At 42.0% G+C, this 17,728-nt stretch overlaps 1 pseudogene; it reads left to right on the top strand.

Annotated features, from left to right (window-relative positions):
- Positions 1-143: 143 nt before the first annotated feature.
- Positions 144-13,300, top strand: LOC143387342 (cytoskeleton-associated protein 2-like; annotated as a pseudogene).
- The last annotated feature ends 4,428 nt before the right edge of the window (positions 13,301-17,728 follow it).

Genomic DNA, 17,728 nt, shown 5'->3' with positions numbered 1-17,728 from the left:
AGCTCAGTGAGGGAGCACTTGCCTAGTATGCATGAGGCCCTGGGTTTGATCCCCAGCACTGCAAAACTAGCATACCCTCACACTAACCTACAATGTAGTATTATTCTTATCCTCATGTTATGGATAAAAAAGACAAAGACACAATGAGGTAAAATACCTTGCCCGACGTTACAAACTAGTTAAGTTGATCATTATGTTTTGACTACAAAGTGCATGCTGTAAACCATCATACTATAGGGATTCCAATACGATAACTTGCAGAATGTTTAAATAATTAAATGCTATTTCAACATTTAATTTTTTTAGATTATGGTAAAATACACATAATCTAAAATTTACCATCTTAACCATTTTTACATGCACAGTTCAATGGAATAAGTACATTTACATTGTGCTACCCTCACCAACATTCATTCACAGAATTGTTTTCACCTTTCAAAACTGAAACTCTATATCTAGTAAGTAGTAACTCCTCACCTCTCCCTCCCCACAGCACCTGACAATCACCATTCTACTTTCTATAAATTTGACTATTCTATGTACCTCTTACAAGTGCAAACATACAGTATTTGTCATTTTGTGCCTGGTTTATTTCACTCAGCAGAATGTCCTAAGGCTCTTCATGATGTATGAGGTGTCAGAAGTTCTCTTATAAGGTTGAATAATAGTCCATTGTTTTAAACACATTTTGTTTATTTGTTCATCTGTCAATGGACATTTGAGTTACTTGTACTGTTTGGCTGTTGTGAATATTGCTGTTATGGATATGAATATGTAAGTATCTCTTCAAAGTCCTGCTTTTGATTCTTTTGGATATATGCCCAGAAGTGGGGATTGTTGGATCATCTGGTAATTCAACTTTTAATTGTTTGAAGAACCCCATTTTGTTTTCCATATAGTTAGCACCATTTCACATTGATTTTTACATACATTAACATACAAGAGTCCGGATTTCTCTACCTCCTCACCAACACTTGTTTTTTGTTAAAAATATGATATTTCAACGATCAAGAAAAAGGACAGGCAGATTTGAAGAACCAAATAGAGCTCTCAGAAATAAAAACTACAATTATGAGAATGGAAAATTGAATGGATGGGATAAATTGCACTTAAGACACAGATTGAGAGAGAATGAATGAACTGGAAGGTAGCTTGCAGAATTTGGTGTTTACAGTAGAAAGAGATAAGAGAGCCAGGCGTGGTGGCACATGCCTGTAATCTCAGTGACTTTGGAGGCTGAGACAGAAGGATCTCAAGTTCAAAACCAGCCGCAGCAACTTAGTGAGACCCTGTCTCAAAATAAAAAATAAAAAGGGCTGCAGATGTGGCTCAGTGGTTAAGTGTCCCTGGGTCAATCCCCAGGAAGAAAGAAACAAGGAAGGAAGGGAAGGAGGGAAGGAAGGAGAAAGGGAGGAAGGGAAAAGAAGAAAGAAAGAAAGAGAGAGAAGGAAGGAAGGAAGGAAGGAGGAGGGAGGGAGAGAGGAAGGGAGGCAGGGAGGGAGGGAGGAAGAAAGAAGAAGGGAAGGGAAGGAAGGAAAGGAGGAAGGAAGGAAGAGATAAGAGAATAAAATATGAAAAAAAAGGGGGTCTAACATATCCAGAGTCCTATCAGGAGAAAAAGAGAGAGGAAGTAGATAATAAAGTAGATACAGTACCCAAAGGCATAACAGCTGAGAATGTTCCGGAACCAATAAGGCATGAACCCACAGATAAAGGTATGTGCTGCCACATACACCCCTACAATCAAAGTGGAAAATTAGAATATATCCGTACCCAGGCACATTATAGTGAAACTGTGTATCATCAAAGATGAAAATAAATTCTGCAAAGCAGCCAGAGCAAAAACCCAGACCACCCACAGTACCACAAAGTTATCAAAGTTAGACTGACTACGGACTCTGTAGCAATAAAGAAGCTGGAAGACAGTGGAATGGAATCTTCAACTGCCAAGACATTATAATGGTCAGTCAAGGGTTGTGAACCCTACAAGCCTATCTTTCAAGAAGAAGGGCATTTTCAGCCAGGTGCAATGGCATACACTGTAATCCCAGCCAGTCAGGAGGCTGAGGCAGGAGGATTGCATGTTCAAAGTCAGCCTTAACAACTTAGGGAGACCCTAAGTAACTTAGTGATATCTGATCTAAAAATTAAAAATAATAAAAAGGACTGCAGGTGTATTTCAGTGATTAAGCACCCCTGGGTTCAATCCCCAATACAAAAAAAAAAATTAATTCAAGAATAAAGGCATTTTCACACTGTAGTGGCACACACCTATAATCCCAGCAACTCAAACTCAAGATACTGAGGCAGGAGAATCACAAGTTCCACACCAGACTCAACAACTTAGTCAGACCCTGTCTGAAAATAAAAAATAAAAAGGGCTGGGGATATAGCTCAGGGGTACAATGCCCCTGGGTTCAATTCCCAGAACCACCACCCCCTAAAAAAAGAAAGAAAGAATAAAGGTATTTTCAGGAAAGCCAACCACCAACAAAACTTCCCTAAAGGAACATCTATAGCACAAACTCTAGGAAGAAGGAAATTGTCCTAAAAGGAAGGACTGAGATGCAAGAAGAAATTGTAAGGTACCTGGTAAAAATGCACATAAATCTGGGCTGGGGTTGTGGCTCAGTGGTAGAGCGCTCACCTGGCATGCATGAGGCACTGGGTTCGATCCTCAGCACCACATAAATAAATAAAACAAAGATATTGTGTCCACCTACAACTATGAAATATTTTTTTAAATGCACATTAATCTAAACAAACTTTGTCTACATAAACAGTAACTTTGTTTTTCTGGGTCAATTTTTAAAGGGCTAACTAAAATATGGGATAACAGTGGCATTAATTCAGAAGGGATCATTGTAGTTAAAATAATCTAAAGTTCTTCAAATGTTCAAAAAGGGAGATCAAATATTAACTAAAGTTATGTTACACAAAGTGTGTGTGCTATGCTCTAAGCACTCAAAAGGTGGACTACCAGAAGAATGGAAGTAAAATATTTCACTTAACAATAGATAGAACTAGATTAAGGGAAAACAAACAAAGAAATCAAGCAATTTCAAAAGAAGGAAGAGGAAGAAGGGAGGAAAGCACAGAAAAATCAAATAAATACAATACACAAAGCCAGTAGAATGGTTTTTAAAAGCATCAATAATCATAATAAATAGCAAACTTACCAATTAACATACAGAGATAGTCAAATAGGATGAAAATTGCTATAAGTCTGGATTTTGAAGTTCCCCCAAAGACTCATGGGTTGAAGTGTGGTCCCAGCCTGCGGTGCTACTGGGAGGTGCTGGAACCCTGTGAAAGTGGGGCCGAGTGGAAGGAAGTGAGTTCACTGGGGCATGCCCTCGGAGAGGGTATTGAGACCCTGGGCCCTCCTCTCTCTCTGCTTCTTGGCCACTGTCAGGTGGGCAACTTCTTCTGTCATGTGCTCCCATCTTGATGTACTGTCTCAGTACAGACCCAAAAGCAATGGACTGAAAACTGCAAATTGTGAGACAAAATAACCCTTGTTCCTTGTTAAATTGATTATGTTGGTTACTTTGCTACAGTAACAGAACACTAGTATAAAAGAAGAAAAGTACCAGTGTAAGGCATCGGTGGCAACTTGAGCGATACCGAGGTGCTCCAGGCAGAGTTGCATCCCTGGCTGTGCCTGGGACCTGCAGTGCCCCAGAGTCAGATGGTCCGGTCCACATACCTAGTAGGGCCCAAAGAGTGATGACATCTGAGGACCAAGCCCAAAAAGAGACAAAAATTCTGAAATTGAAAATAAAAATGGCTGATAAAGAAAATATCAAAATACCTACAGGGAGCAAAAATAATACAACAATGGAAAAAAATTATATTCCTTTAAAGCCTTCTAATGAATTAACCAGTTCAACTGCGGAAATGGAAACAAATGATTTTCAGGATGGCACTCGGACTCTGAAGTCATCAATGAAAGATGATCCCCAATATTAAAATACGACATTAAGCCAGGCATTTCACCTTAAAAACAATAAGAACAATACTAAAAAGAAACCAATGCCTGCAGAAAAACCAAACCAAGCAGCTAACATGCCCAAGAAACCTGTGCTTGGATCTTATCATGGCCAAATTGTTCAGTCTACGGTTAATTCATTTAGAAAGCCTCTACAAGTCAAAAATGAGAGCTCTGCATCAACAAAGCAACTTTCAACTACTGTCTCCAAAGCCACAAAGCCTGAGTCTGTAAATACCACCAATGTAACCATGAGAAGTAACACAGCCTCCAATACAACCGCTACTACGAAATTTGAAAGTACTAAAATGGTGAACATTAAATCTCGGAACACACAACTTGTGCAATCTCCTATAAGAAGTCACTACGATAACGCCCAGGACACCATGAAACAAGCCATCAGCCAAACCCCTGCCAGTGTTAAAAGCCAAAAGGGGCCTCAAGAAAAAGAATGATCACAGCCAAAAACGGTTTTAATCTAGTGTCAAAACCAGTTCTTCTCAGGACATAAAAAGAAATAGGGTCGGGGCTGGGGTTGTGGCTCAGGGGTAGAGTGTTTGCCTCACATGCGTGCAACACTGGGTTCCATCCTCAGCACCACATAAATAAACAAAATAAAGGTATTGTGTCCATCTACAACTAAAGAAAAAAATTTTTTTTAAAAAGAAATAGGGTGCTGTCAAGAAGCATAGCATTCTGGGGGCTGTGGTTGTGGCTTAGTGATAGACCAATTGCCTAGCGTGTGTGAGGCACTGGGTTCGATCCTCAGTACCATATAAAAATAAAGGTATTGTATTCACCTAAAATCAAAAGAAAAAGAAAAAAAAAAGCATAGCATCTGAAATTGTAGCCAGGCCTGTTTCATCTTCTAATACCAAACTGATAGAAAAGTCAAAAACTATTGACCAAAGAAGACATACTATAGCAAAAAGCAATGGTTGATAGATCAGCTCAGCCCAAAGAAACTGCAGAAGAGAGAAAAACTCATCCTAGTGAGTGGAAAACGCAAAGGAAAAGTCCTAAAAAGGCCTCTGAACTCTGTAGTTCCCCAGCCCACATCTGAAGGACAAAATGAAAACCAGCTGGCTCCTTTGGGACTCTCATGGCAAAAGAAATGAAGATTATTTATTGAAAATGTAAACAAGACCATTTCTGAATGCCTGAACTGTTAATAAGGGATGCCCAAAAGAAGAAATATTGGTTACATTGAATGACCTAATTAAAGAATTCCAGGGCTGGGGTTGTGGCTCAGTGGTAAAGCAATTGCCTAGCATGTGTGATGCACTGGGTTTGAATCTGAGCACCACATAAAAAATAAACAAATAAAATAAAGGCATTGAGTCCATCTATAACTATAAAAAAAATTCCAAATGACAAAAACTTGTAAAATATTGGATGTGTCTTATACGTATTGAACCAATCACAAATCCTGTTGAAAATATTATCTCAATCTATGAAAAGGCCATTCTGAGCAGGAGCTCAGCCTATTGAAGAGATGTGACATACCCTGTAGATATTGTAACAATGAAGAGTCAAGAAAAAGTTAATTTAGGAGAACATATTGAGGTTTATACATCCAAAGAACAAGTTCAAGAAGTCAACATTGAACCCATAGGTGTTAATCTGGAGCCAGAAAAACCAGAAATGGAGAATAAACACCATATAAATGTGATTTTTAAAGATTATGATAAAGAGCAAGATGAAAAAATGAAAGATCCAACCAATAAGGTTAAAACCCCAATGCAGAAACTATAGCAAGTTGCTTAATTAAATAGAATGTATCTACTACACTATACTTGGAAAGTATAAAAACGAAGATGCAACTTGATGAATCAAATTCTGCGTTTAAGGAGCTGAAGTTTCTAACACCATGAGACATGCTCAGCATCTTCTAAAAAAGACTTCTAAATTACCAGACATGTTAAAAGACCATTATTGTTGTGTGTCTTCACTGGAACAGTTATCAGAGCTGGGAGACAAAACTAATGCTTTCATATGCCACCCTAATGCAGCACTGGGCCCCATGTACTCTGAGACTGATAAGAAGAGAAATAAAGCTCCAATAAGGAATGAGGGATTTTATTATTCCTTGGTTTCCTTTGTTTTGTGTGGCTTCCTATTTCCTTTAGGTTTATATTTGGCTAAGTATCTGAGTATTCATGGCAGTGAGCTTCTTTTCTAACATTCATGTTATAGGAGTTGTCTTTCTGTGCATCAGGAAACTAATCCTGCCTGGTCAGTCTCAACAGACTGAGTTTTTCTTTAACATAGGTAAATTTTGTCATTTTGTTAATTGTGTTCCTTAAATACAAATAGGTTTTGTCATAATGGTAGCTTGTTTACTAAATATTAAGTAGAGTAACCACGCATCATGGGGAAATGAGGTATTCTAGATAAAAGTATATTTTTAATGGTGACATGTTTTAAAACTTTATGATGTACCTCCCTGCCTTTAAATAGAATACCAACAATATTTTTGCCTTTATTTATTAGTATGAAAGTAAAATATTGGGACTGGGAATAGAGCTTAGCATGCCTAAGGCCCCTGAATTCAATTTCTAGCACCAAAAAGAAAAAAAAAGTCCAAATTTGTAATGTGCAGAGCAATTCCCTTCAAATATAGACACATGTAATATTTAGGCTGCTTTTCCACCAAATTATGTTACCCAACTGTAGAATGTTGTGCTATGCTGTGTCCCTTGAACTGCCTGCCTGTGGCTCTTCACTGTTACTTTTCATCAGTGACAGAAAGCCTGCCTATGTAGTCTGTTGGCCTCTGTCTTTTCATTGTAGCCGAGGTCATAAAAAAGGATAATTTAACTAAATACTCCATTTCTAAGAGAAGGTCCTTTGTATAAGAAAAAAGTGCCAAATGTAGTGAACATTAGACACTTTAAATCTAGTCTGAGTTCCTTTTATAGCTGGATTATGTTAAAATTTTAACTTCCTTAGCTTCATTTTAGAGTTTATAAATTACATTAGGATGGAGTTCAGGAAGGAATGTATATTTAAGAAGTGACATTCTAATGTAGGTAGCATTTCTAAAATAATTAATACTTGCTTTCTTCTCTTAAATCATGTCCCCTGTCTCTACTGGAACATGAAATTCATGAACAGTGACATGGTAGTTACACACAGTGAACAGTTTTCTTTTCCCCATACCTAAACACCACCAATAAACTTGTTTTCTAAGGCCCTGAACTAATACTTAAGTGGCATATATCCTATGCCAGTCTACAGTTTCAAATAAGTGAACTATAAAAGAATAGTGAACTACATGTGTAATATGAGTGTGAAGATCACATACTTGGTCTAATGTTTATGCCTTTTAGAATATTTTGTTTTATTTATTGTCTTACATTCTACAGAGTAGGATTTTCATTCTTTTTAAACTGTGTACCTAATATGTATATAATAAAAGTATCTGTATAATAAAAAAAAGAAAAGAAAAATAAAATCAGCTATGCACTATTTGTAAAATATATGCCCCAAACATCAGGTTACAGAACCATTAAAACTAAAAATATGAAGATAAAAAATAGAGAAATGAGTACTTATCAAATTTAAGCTGGGGTAGCTTTCTAATATTTTTTTAAAATAGGAATTTAGGACAAAAAGACAAAACTAATTTTAGAATAAAGAGAGACCAAATATATTATAAAAGTACAATTCACCAGGAAGATATAATAAATTAAAGCTTGTGAACAAAAAGAAGAAAGAAGAAAAGAACACACACACACATCATTTTGTAGCTGCTAGAGTTAGCTATAACTCCAAGTCCTTACTCTCAAGTGGCATTTAAAAAGAAAAAATAAAATGAACAGTCTTTTACTTTGCCATAAGATCGACTTCCAAGTAACAAGATGGATCCAGGTGGAAAGGTAAGCTCTTATTTTCTAAGAAGTGTAGCTAATCCATACAAATGAGAGATAGAGAGCCAATCTTTTCATCTTCTAATGAAATCACTGATTCCCCCAACAACCATCAATGGATGCTAAAATTCTTTTGTGGAAGGTCAGTGTGTCTGATCCTTGGTTGAAGTCCTATCCCAGAAGGTGGGGTGTTCAGAGGTGGGGTCTGGGGAGCGTGAGTGGCAGGCGGGCTCCACACTCATGAATGGGTCTGTTTGCCCTTCTACATGTAAGGACTCAGCAAAAGGCTGATAACAATGAATTTTTCACTTCATTGAGTGTGACAATGGTATTATAGTTAAGTAATAAAAACGTCCTTAATTTTGAGAGATAGACACAGAAGTACATAGGGTAAAAAGATATGAAGTTGTGCTTTACTTCAAAATGCACCCAAAAATATAGTTAAAGGAAATACAGGAAAATGCCAACAAATGCTAAAGCATTAGATATTTATTATTTTATTTTTTATTATTCTATTCTATTTTTCTGTATATTTGACATTTTTCTCAGCAAATAATTTTGGGTTTTTTGGTTCTGTTTTGTTCAGGGGCATTCGACCACTGAACCACATCCCCAGTCCTATTTTGTATTTTATTTAGAGACAGGGTCTCACTGAGTTGCTTAGCACCTCGCTCTTTGCTGAGGCTGGCTTTGAACTCAAGATCCTCCTGCCTCCACCTCCCAAGCCACTGGGATCACAGGCCTGTGCCACTACGCCCAGCCTTGCTGTGGTTTTGTTGCTGGGTTTTGTTGTTGTTGTTGTTGCAGCACTGGGGACTGAACCAGGGGCGCTGTACCACTGAGCTGCATTCCCAGCCATTTTTCTTTTTTATTTCGAGACAGAGTCTCTCTAAGCTCCCAAGCTGGCCTGGAACTTGTGATGCTCCTTCCGAAGTCACTGGGATTATAGGTGTACACTGGGACATCTGGTGCAAATAGTTTTTTTTTAATTTATGCAAACACAACACAAAATGCCTCAAAAATGTAAGAACTACAAGGAGAAGTTGATAATCCTTTCTGTGGTTTGGATCTGGTTTGTTGTGTGGGGTGCTTGGTCCTCAGTGGGGCAGTGTTGGAAACTTAGGAGGTGGGCCTAGTAGAAAGGGGTCAGGTCACAGTGGCACCCTTGGGAGGGATCGATGTGGTCTTGAGGAGTCATCCTTAGTTCCTGCAAGAGGGAGTTTTTATGAAAAGAACAAGTCTGGCTCCTGAACTTCTCTGGCTCGCTACCACCCTGTGATCACTCCCTGCTACACACAGCCAGTTTCCTTTCTGTTTCTCCACCCTGTTGCTACATAGCCAACCAGTGCGCCCTGGCCAGGACACCAGCAGTGTCATGTTGTGAGGGCCCTCCAGCCACCAGAATCATGAGTTAACAAACCTCTTTGGGAGGATGGGCTTGGGCAATACAGAAAATCTAACCCAGAGCCTTGTGTACACTAGGCAAGCTCTCTACCACTGAGCTATACCCTCCTCCAGACCTTTTTATTTTGAGATAGGGTCTAAGTTGCCCAGTCATGCCTTGAACTTGAGATCCTCCAGCCTCCCAAGTAGCTGTAATTACTGTAATCACTCCCAGTTTTAAATAAACCCATTTAAGTTATAAAATTCTCAGCCTCAGGCATTTTGTTATAGTAACACAAAACAGACTAAGATATCTCCCGACACAGTGGAAGATTTCTGCACACTTCTCTTGAGTATTGACAGGACAAACAAGTAAAATATTAGTATATATGATTAAACAATGCTATTAACACACCTGATTAATAAGCCTATGAAGATCCATGACTCGATACTTTGCAAATAAACATTCTTAAACACTTTCGTACTAGTTCATAAAGGAACTTAACAAATTTCAGAAGTAGTATGGGCACCAGATCTGGTTCTGTCTTCTCATCAATTTCCATGTAGCTTTGCCTTCATCCTCCATCCTCCCACCTCTGGGTTTTAGTCACACAGCTCTGGCCCTTCCTGTCTCCACAATTCTAAAGCCCTGGTTGTTGTCATCACCTCCTCTCCTAACACCACCACAGTCTCAACCACTCTGGTAGACAGGACAAGGCTTTGGTTTGGTGGCCTTTATTACATACATCCTGGTGAACCACAGCCACTCTGCACCCAGAACCAGCTGACCATACCCAGAGAGCTCTAGCTTCCTCGGGGCTTCCTGGAAAGACTGAGTAACAAAACATGTCTATGTAGTAAATGTTGACTAATAGGAGATAGGAAGGAGCCAAAAAATAAATTACTCAACCTTCTTCCCCAGGATGAAACTACTCAGAGAAACTGCAGGTCTTCCAGGTGCAGTGGGGCACACCTGTAATCCCAGCAACTCAGGAGGCTAAGGCAGGAGGATTTAGAGTTCAAAGCCAGCCTCAGCAACTTAGCTAGGCCATTAGCAATTTAATTTAGCAAGACCCTGTCTCTAAATAAAACATAAAAAGGGTCAGGGATGTGACTCAGTGTTTAAGCACCCCTGAGTTCAATTCCTGGTACCAAAAATAAATAAATAAAATGAGAGGAAGAGAGACAGAGAGGAAGAGAGAGACAGAGAGACACACACACACAGAGAGAGAGAGAGAGAGAGAGAGAGAGAGAGAGAGAGAAAAGCTATAGGTCCCCAGGGACAATCCTTATGCTCCAGCAACCAGGTGTGTTGTGATGGAGCTGAGTTCAGATCAGTAACACATTACCTTGTGTTTGTTTCTCTCTTGTTTTCCTGCCTCAAGTCTTTTATCCCTTGCTCCTGCTTCCCTGAGATTGAATCTTCCTCCAATAAAGTGTGAAGATATACATTTAACTTGGAAAACTTCCATGGGGTTTACATCCTAGTTAGAGAAATATACAATATACAATAAACAAGTAAGAAAATACATGTCTGGTGGAGATAAGTGCTTTAAAAAAAATAAAGATGAGAAAGTGAATGAGCAGGCTCAATGGTGTTATTACAGACAGGTGGCTCTGTGAATCAGATTTCCATCACTGTAACAAAACACCTGAAATAATTAACTCATAAAGAGAGAAGGTTTATTTTGCCTCACGGTTTTGGAAGTTTCAGTTCATGAGCTATTGGTCTGTGATGAGGCCGTGCATCATAACCAAAGCACATGGTAAACACAACTGCTCACTTCACCACCAGGAAGCAAGAGAGTGAGGAGGGGACAGGGGTTAGGGTTAGGGTCCCTTTCAAGGACATGTCCCCAATGACCTAAAGACCTTGCAGTAAGCCCCATCTCTTAAAATCCCACCACTTTCCAGAAGTACCACCCTGGGACCATGCCTTTAACACATAGGTCATACTATAGCAGTGACCAAAGGAATCTTCTCTAAGGATATGGCCTTTAAGCAGGGACCTGATTGAAATAGGACAGTGAATCCTGTGGTTATATGAGAGAAGGGCATTCTAGTAGAACAACAGCAGGTACAAAGGCCCTGAGACAGGAGGAGGCTGATATTTGGAGGAATAATGAGGAGAACAATGAGGCTGGGGTGGAATGAGTCCACAGAACGGTGTCAGAAAGAGAAGCCATCAAGGAGGTGACGGGCCAAGGCAGTAGCACCTTGTGGGCCACTGTGAGCACATTAACCTGGAAGGTTCTGAGCAAAGGAGTGACATCCTCAGATTGTAATTTTTCTAAGTATGACTTACATGCCATGGCATCCTCCCTTTTCAGTGTAGAGTTCTGCCAGCTTTGACCCATGAACACAGTGAGCAGCCACCCCGAGGGTCCATCGCCCCCCAGGCTCCCTTGCCCTTTGTTGCCAACCCCTCTCCCACCGACAGCCCCTGGCAGCCACTGTTCTGCTCTCTGTCCCCGGGGTCGCTTTTCCCAGAATGTTATATAAATGGAACCGTAGAGTAGATAGCTTTTTTTAAAAACTCTATTTTCAGAGCAGTTTTGGGTCTAGAGCAAAATGGAACAGAAGGCACTGTGAGTCCCCAAACCCCCTGCACCACAGGCCTAGCCCCCCTCTATCAGCACCTCCACAGTGGTGTCCTGGTCACAGCTGGTGACGAGGCACCTTTTGGAGTCTGAATCCTTCCACCGAGCATCATGCACCTGGGGTTAGTCCATGTGGGACATGGAACTTTTTGTCACTGAGGAGCACTCCACCGGGTGGATGTACGACAGTGTGTTTATCGACTGCTCTGGCTCACGTGCTGCAAAGTTAGTCCCCAGTGTGGCAGTGTGGGGATGTATGGGACCTTTAAGATGCTGGGCCGAGGGGGAGGCAATTAGGCCAGGAGGGCGCCATCCACACTCATGGGTAATGCTGTCTCAAGGGAGGTCCTGATTAGTACCTTGAGAGCCAGTTGCTATGAGCAAGGCTGACACCTCCCCTGGGCCTCTCGTGCATACATATGGCTGCTTCTCTCTTCTGCACACACTCTGGCCACTATGATGCCATCCACCAAAAAGCCTTTATCAGCAGATGCCAGTGCCAAGCTCTTGGACCTCCAGAACTGTGAGCTAAACAAACCTTTTTTTCTGCAAAAAAAAAAAAAATACTTAGCCTCGGATATTTTGTTAGAGCAACACAAAATAGTCTAATATACCCGCTTACCAGTCAAAGAACTGCGGATTGTGTCTCGGTTTTGACAAAATAAAACCTCTGTAAACATCTCTGTACGGGTTTTTGCATAACATAAATTTTCATGATTTTTTTTTCTGACAAGGATGGAATAAGAGAAAAGGGATTTACTTTTCCCATCTAAAACACTGCAGAAAAACATGGAATGGTTTTCAGACATAGAACCTAAGGCTGCACAGGCCAATGATCCTTGAAAGAGGAGAAGAAAATAAGGGAAGCTCTACAATCACTACAGTGAAGCGAGGGGATTCCAGGGTGCTGGGGGCAGCCCCTCAACTTCTCTGAAACAAAGAGATGGAGTGAGGAGACCAGGAAGCCTAAGTGGACAGAGATCCCCCAGCAAAGCACTAAAGAAGAGAGAGCTTCACACAGAGAGAGCGCCCACGGGCCACAAGGGGTCCCCTTAAGACTTTGGCTACTGACTGAGACGTGTGTGAAGCGGAGGAAGGAACCACAGGAGAGGATTAGAAGGAGCAGCACCTGGACCAGGTTCATTCATGTCGCCAACAATAAAAATAGCAAGACTTCATACTCCACAGAAGTTGAGGAAGAATGTTCAAAGGATATTGCCTCAAACATGGAGGAAGCTCAACCCCACATAAAGGCCGTCCTGTGTGAGCTCCAGGGATTGTTCTCTTGACTCCTTTCTGGGGGTCCTTTCCTCACACCTCTGCGCTTCAGGGCTCAGCTGAAGGCCTGATAGCGACCCTCTGCAGATCTCTGCCGTCACCTCCCCCAGGTTCTCAGCACCTCTCGCAACCCAGAGAGAATACTCAGCTTATCCTGGATCCCCCACCCCGACTGACGCCTAGAAAGTGCGCCCAGGAGCAATAGTAAGGCTAACTTCATCTGCTCTCCTCTCAGGAATCACGGTTCTCTCCTTTGCCCATCGTCCAATGTCCTAAAACCATTGTATCATATCTTTTCCCAATTTTTTAGTTGTTTAAGGTGCAAAGGTACTCGGTCCCCTATGACTTTATTTTGGCCAGAAGCAGAGATGACATCATCTCATTCTGTTTCAAAAAGACCCCTCTGGAAACTAGACTAAGGATAGCCGAGGCCAAAGGCAGGAAGACCAGTGGGAACTACTGCAGTGGCCCAGATGAGAGCCAATGGTTCCCTGGCCCAGGACTGCAGGCTGGTGAAGGAGAGGAGAGTTGAGTTCTTAATATTTTGAACAGAGAGCTGATGAAATTTGCTCATGAAAAGGTGTGAAAGAAAATAGGAGTCATGGTAAACTCTAAAGTTGGGGCCTGAATGGCTAGATGAATGGGGAATACTGGAAAGGAGCAGATTTGGGCTCAGAATGAGGTGAGCTCACGAGTTTAGTTTTAGTTGACAAAATCATGTCTGCCAAGACATCACAAACCACTCCCCTCCCAGATCTGCCCCACTCAGCCGACAGCCCCTCCCTACCAGAAACGAGAGGGTATCAGCTCTGGGTGCCCCATCTGGGCCGGCTTCTCCTCCCTTTGGTTGCCTTCAGTGGGGCCCTGCCTTCAGCAGATACTTTCCAAGAGCTTGTGGAACTGTCACCTGGCTCCTTATAAAGATGGCCAGGACCGCCACAATCTGCACAGCCATTAATTCAGAAACTGGCAAGGGGCGATGGGGAATAAGAAAAGACAAACAGAGATATAGAGAGAGAAAGCTGAGACCAGGTGGGATATTACACCAGATAGCAATGCAATGACCCAGAGATAACTTGGCACATTTATTACATAGGTTTTTTTTTGTTTGTTTGTTTTGTTTTTGAGAGAGAGAGAGAATTTTAATATTTATTTTTTAGTTTTTGGCGGACACAACATCTTTGTTTGTATGTGGTGCTGAGGATCGAACCCGGGCCGCACGCATGCCAGGCGAGCGCACTAACGCTTGAGCCACATCCCCAGCCCTATTACATAGATTTTATCATCAAAAGGTTATTTGTGGGGCTGGGGTTGTAGCTCAGTGGTAGAGCACTTGCTTGGCACATGTGAGGCACTGGGTTCACTTCTCAGGACCAAATAAAAATAAATAAATATAGGTATTTTATCTATCTACAATTTTAAAATCTTAGGGGGAAAAAAGAGTTATTTATGGGAAAGTTTCTGCAAAGCAGGCCGGCTTGAAGATCACAGCCCTGACAAGATGTTGTGGTTATCTTGCTATTCTCAGAATCCTCTATCCCTGGGATCCAGCGTCTGAGTTTCAAGGTTAAAACTGATAACTCTGAGCTTTTGCACAGAGTGACCATGGGCTGGTGTTGCCATAGCAACTGGGCAGTGTTAACTTGTACTTTTACACAGGGAGATCCCAGTGCAAGCACATCATAACCATGAGGCAATCAGACACCTGGATCCATATCACTGTTTCCCACACAGGACTATATACTTTTCAAAGTATTTCACACCTGTTATTTCACTTGACCCCAAGAGCACCATGCAGTAGATGTAACTGTCCCCATTTTACAAGTTAGGGAACTGAAGCTCAGAGAGGTGAGCTGGTTTTCTCAAGGACATTTGAGAAATGAACCCAGAGTCCTGGGAGTCTAAGTTCAAGATTTCTCTTTTCCATATCTGCTTTCAGGCAGTGCAAGAGGCCCCACATCTCACCTGTTAACCCTCTCCATGCCTTTGTCTCCATGCCCTTGCTAAGCAATGAGCTGTGAGAGAGCATCCTGCTGCTGCCAACTGTGCTTTAGTGTCACAGTGAGTGTAGGTACTGATGGAAGCCAGAGAAGGGGCTGCCCATGCCCCTGGGAAGTGGAGCATCCTGTCCTGAATCAGAAGGATCTTCAATTTTCTGGCTTGAACCTTAAGTCTACCCAACAAATGACTTGATAATGTAGCCAGAGACTAACACACAGGACTCTCAATCTCTTGGCCTCCCCCTCTTCAAAGTTACCTTCATTCCTTTCCCCCTGGACCTCCTTTCCTCCATCTCCATAGCAGAGCTGTGACCTCACCTGTCTGTCTAAGGCCAGACACTCCACCTGACTTCTGGGCTCCGCCTCCTGGGGTCCACCCAGCAACTCTTCCCTCCCTCTCAGCTACCCCAGCTTTCCCTCCCCCTGACTCTTCCCGATTCATATTTAACCTGGGTGAATTTCTTCTGCTTTAAAGCAATACCATCCACCCTACTTCCTACCTGGACCAAAGCCCTTCACTGCCCAGATACTTGAAGTTGCAACCTTATCACTGGTGCCATTTCCCCTCCCCCACCAACTCCCAGCACTGGGATCAAGCTTCTGCCACCTTCCTGACCTGGCCTATGCCACTTTGCTGGCTTGCTGGGGTCACCATTGACCATAGTCATGTCTGATCTGATTCTTAACCATGTTCTTAATGCCCCTGTATACCTTGGTCTCAAAGCATCACTCTGCCTTGGGCTTGGGCTCTTCCTCAGCAGCCCGTTTCTGGCCTCCTCTTCCTCCAACACGAGGAATGGCAGAGCCCAGGATTCTCCCCACCCACAATCAGATGAGCCCACCTGCCCCAGGCCCTGAACAGATCATTCCTCCTAACACCCAGACTTCTTACTGGCAGCTGCCACCGTTTGGGAGCAGACACAGTGTATCGTTGCCTATTTTTTTATTGTTGTTTTTGTTTTGTTTGTTGTTGTTGTTGCTTGTTTGTTTTTTTGTTTGGTACCCACATTTGTACAGATGCCCCAGCTGCTGGAAAGCTATAAGTGGGGAGTTAACTTGACCCAGTTGCACTCCCCGGGGGTCAATTTGACCCAGTCTGGGGTTACTGAATGCAGGGAATTGACCAAAGACAGAAATGGGAGGGAAAACTGGGCCCAAAGGTCTTTCAAAGAAACCCTTTTGATCCCTTAGAAGCAAAGGTTCAGGCTCCTGGAGGTTAGTAAAGCCCATGTCTCTTTCATAGAGCGTCAGAGGGAAGAGAACAGGCCTGGAGGAGAGGCGAGGAGGCTACCAGTGCAGTAGGTGGAGATAGTTTCCAGCTTTTCCACAAAGGGCTGCCTGAAAGGTCCCCTAATCACTTAGGTAAACTTCCATCTTTACTTTCAGGTTTGTAGACCCCTAACATCCATCTGATCTTGGTGATCACTACCAGCTCAAACCAAAAATATTGAAGTTATATATACTCTTTTAAAAATTTCTGATTTAATGTTTTATTTTTTAGTTGTAGTTGGACACAATACAATTATTTATTTATTTATTTATTTATTTATTTATTTATTTATTTATTTTTAGTTGTACTCTCTGCCTTTACTTTTATTTATTTATTTTTGTCTTTATACATGTATTTCATGGGGGTTTTTTTGCATTGCAATTCTTATTACACATATACCACAATTTTTCATACCTCTGTTTGTACATAAAGTATGTTGACACCAATTCATATCTTCATAATGTACTTTGGATAATGATGTCCATCACATTCCACCATCCTTGCTAATCCCCTGCCCCCTCCCTTGCCCTCCCACCCCTCTGCCCTATCTAGAGTTCGTCTATTCCTCCCATGCTCCCCCTCCCTACCCCACTATGAGTCAGCCTCCTTATATCAGAGAAAACATTCGGCATTTCCTTTTTGGGGATTGGCTGACTTCACTTTGCATTATCTTCTCCAACGTCATCCATTTACCTGCAAATGCCAGGATTTTATCCTCTTTTATTGCTGAGTAAAATTCCATTGTGTATATATGCCACATTTTTTTATCCATTCATCCACTAAAGGGCATCTAGGTTGGCTCCACAGTTTAGCTATTGTGAATTGTGCTGCTATAAACATGATGTGGCTGTGTCCCAGGGCCTACAATGTGCTAGGCGAGCATTCTACCACTGAGCCACAACCCCAGCGCCCCTTTATTTTTATCTGGTGCTGAGAATTGAACCCAGGGCCTTGCAACGTGCTAGGCGAGCAGTCTACCCCTGAGCCACAGCCCCAGCCCTGAAGTTACATGTGCTTTAATCTGGGTTGAGTCTACATGGAGCTGGCAAGGGGCTTAATAAACAGGGTGACCCCATGTCCAGGTTTGCTCAGGCCATTCCCCGTTCCTAATTTGGTTCAGAGACATTGGGTCACCTGTCTGCTGTGACTACTGGATGACACAGTGGTAATAGAGGTGTGACCAGACCCTGGGACTGATCCTTACAGGGGTAACTTCACGTTCAATGCACAGCATCACAAGAGTGTTGTGAACTCAGGCTCAGCCCAGGAACCCTCAATATCCAACAGGTATATTGCTGATAAGGAGGTGATAGGAGGTCCCAGGCAACAAGGAT

Source organism: Callospermophilus lateralis, chromosome 2 (genome assembly GCF_048772815.1).
Source record: "Callospermophilus lateralis isolate mCalLat2 chromosome 2, mCalLat2.hap1, whole genome shotgun sequence".
NCBI classification, from domain to species: Eukaryota; Metazoa; Chordata; class Mammalia; order Rodentia; family Sciuridae; genus Callospermophilus; species Callospermophilus lateralis.
This window is presented reverse-complemented; position numbering and strand designations above follow the sequence as displayed.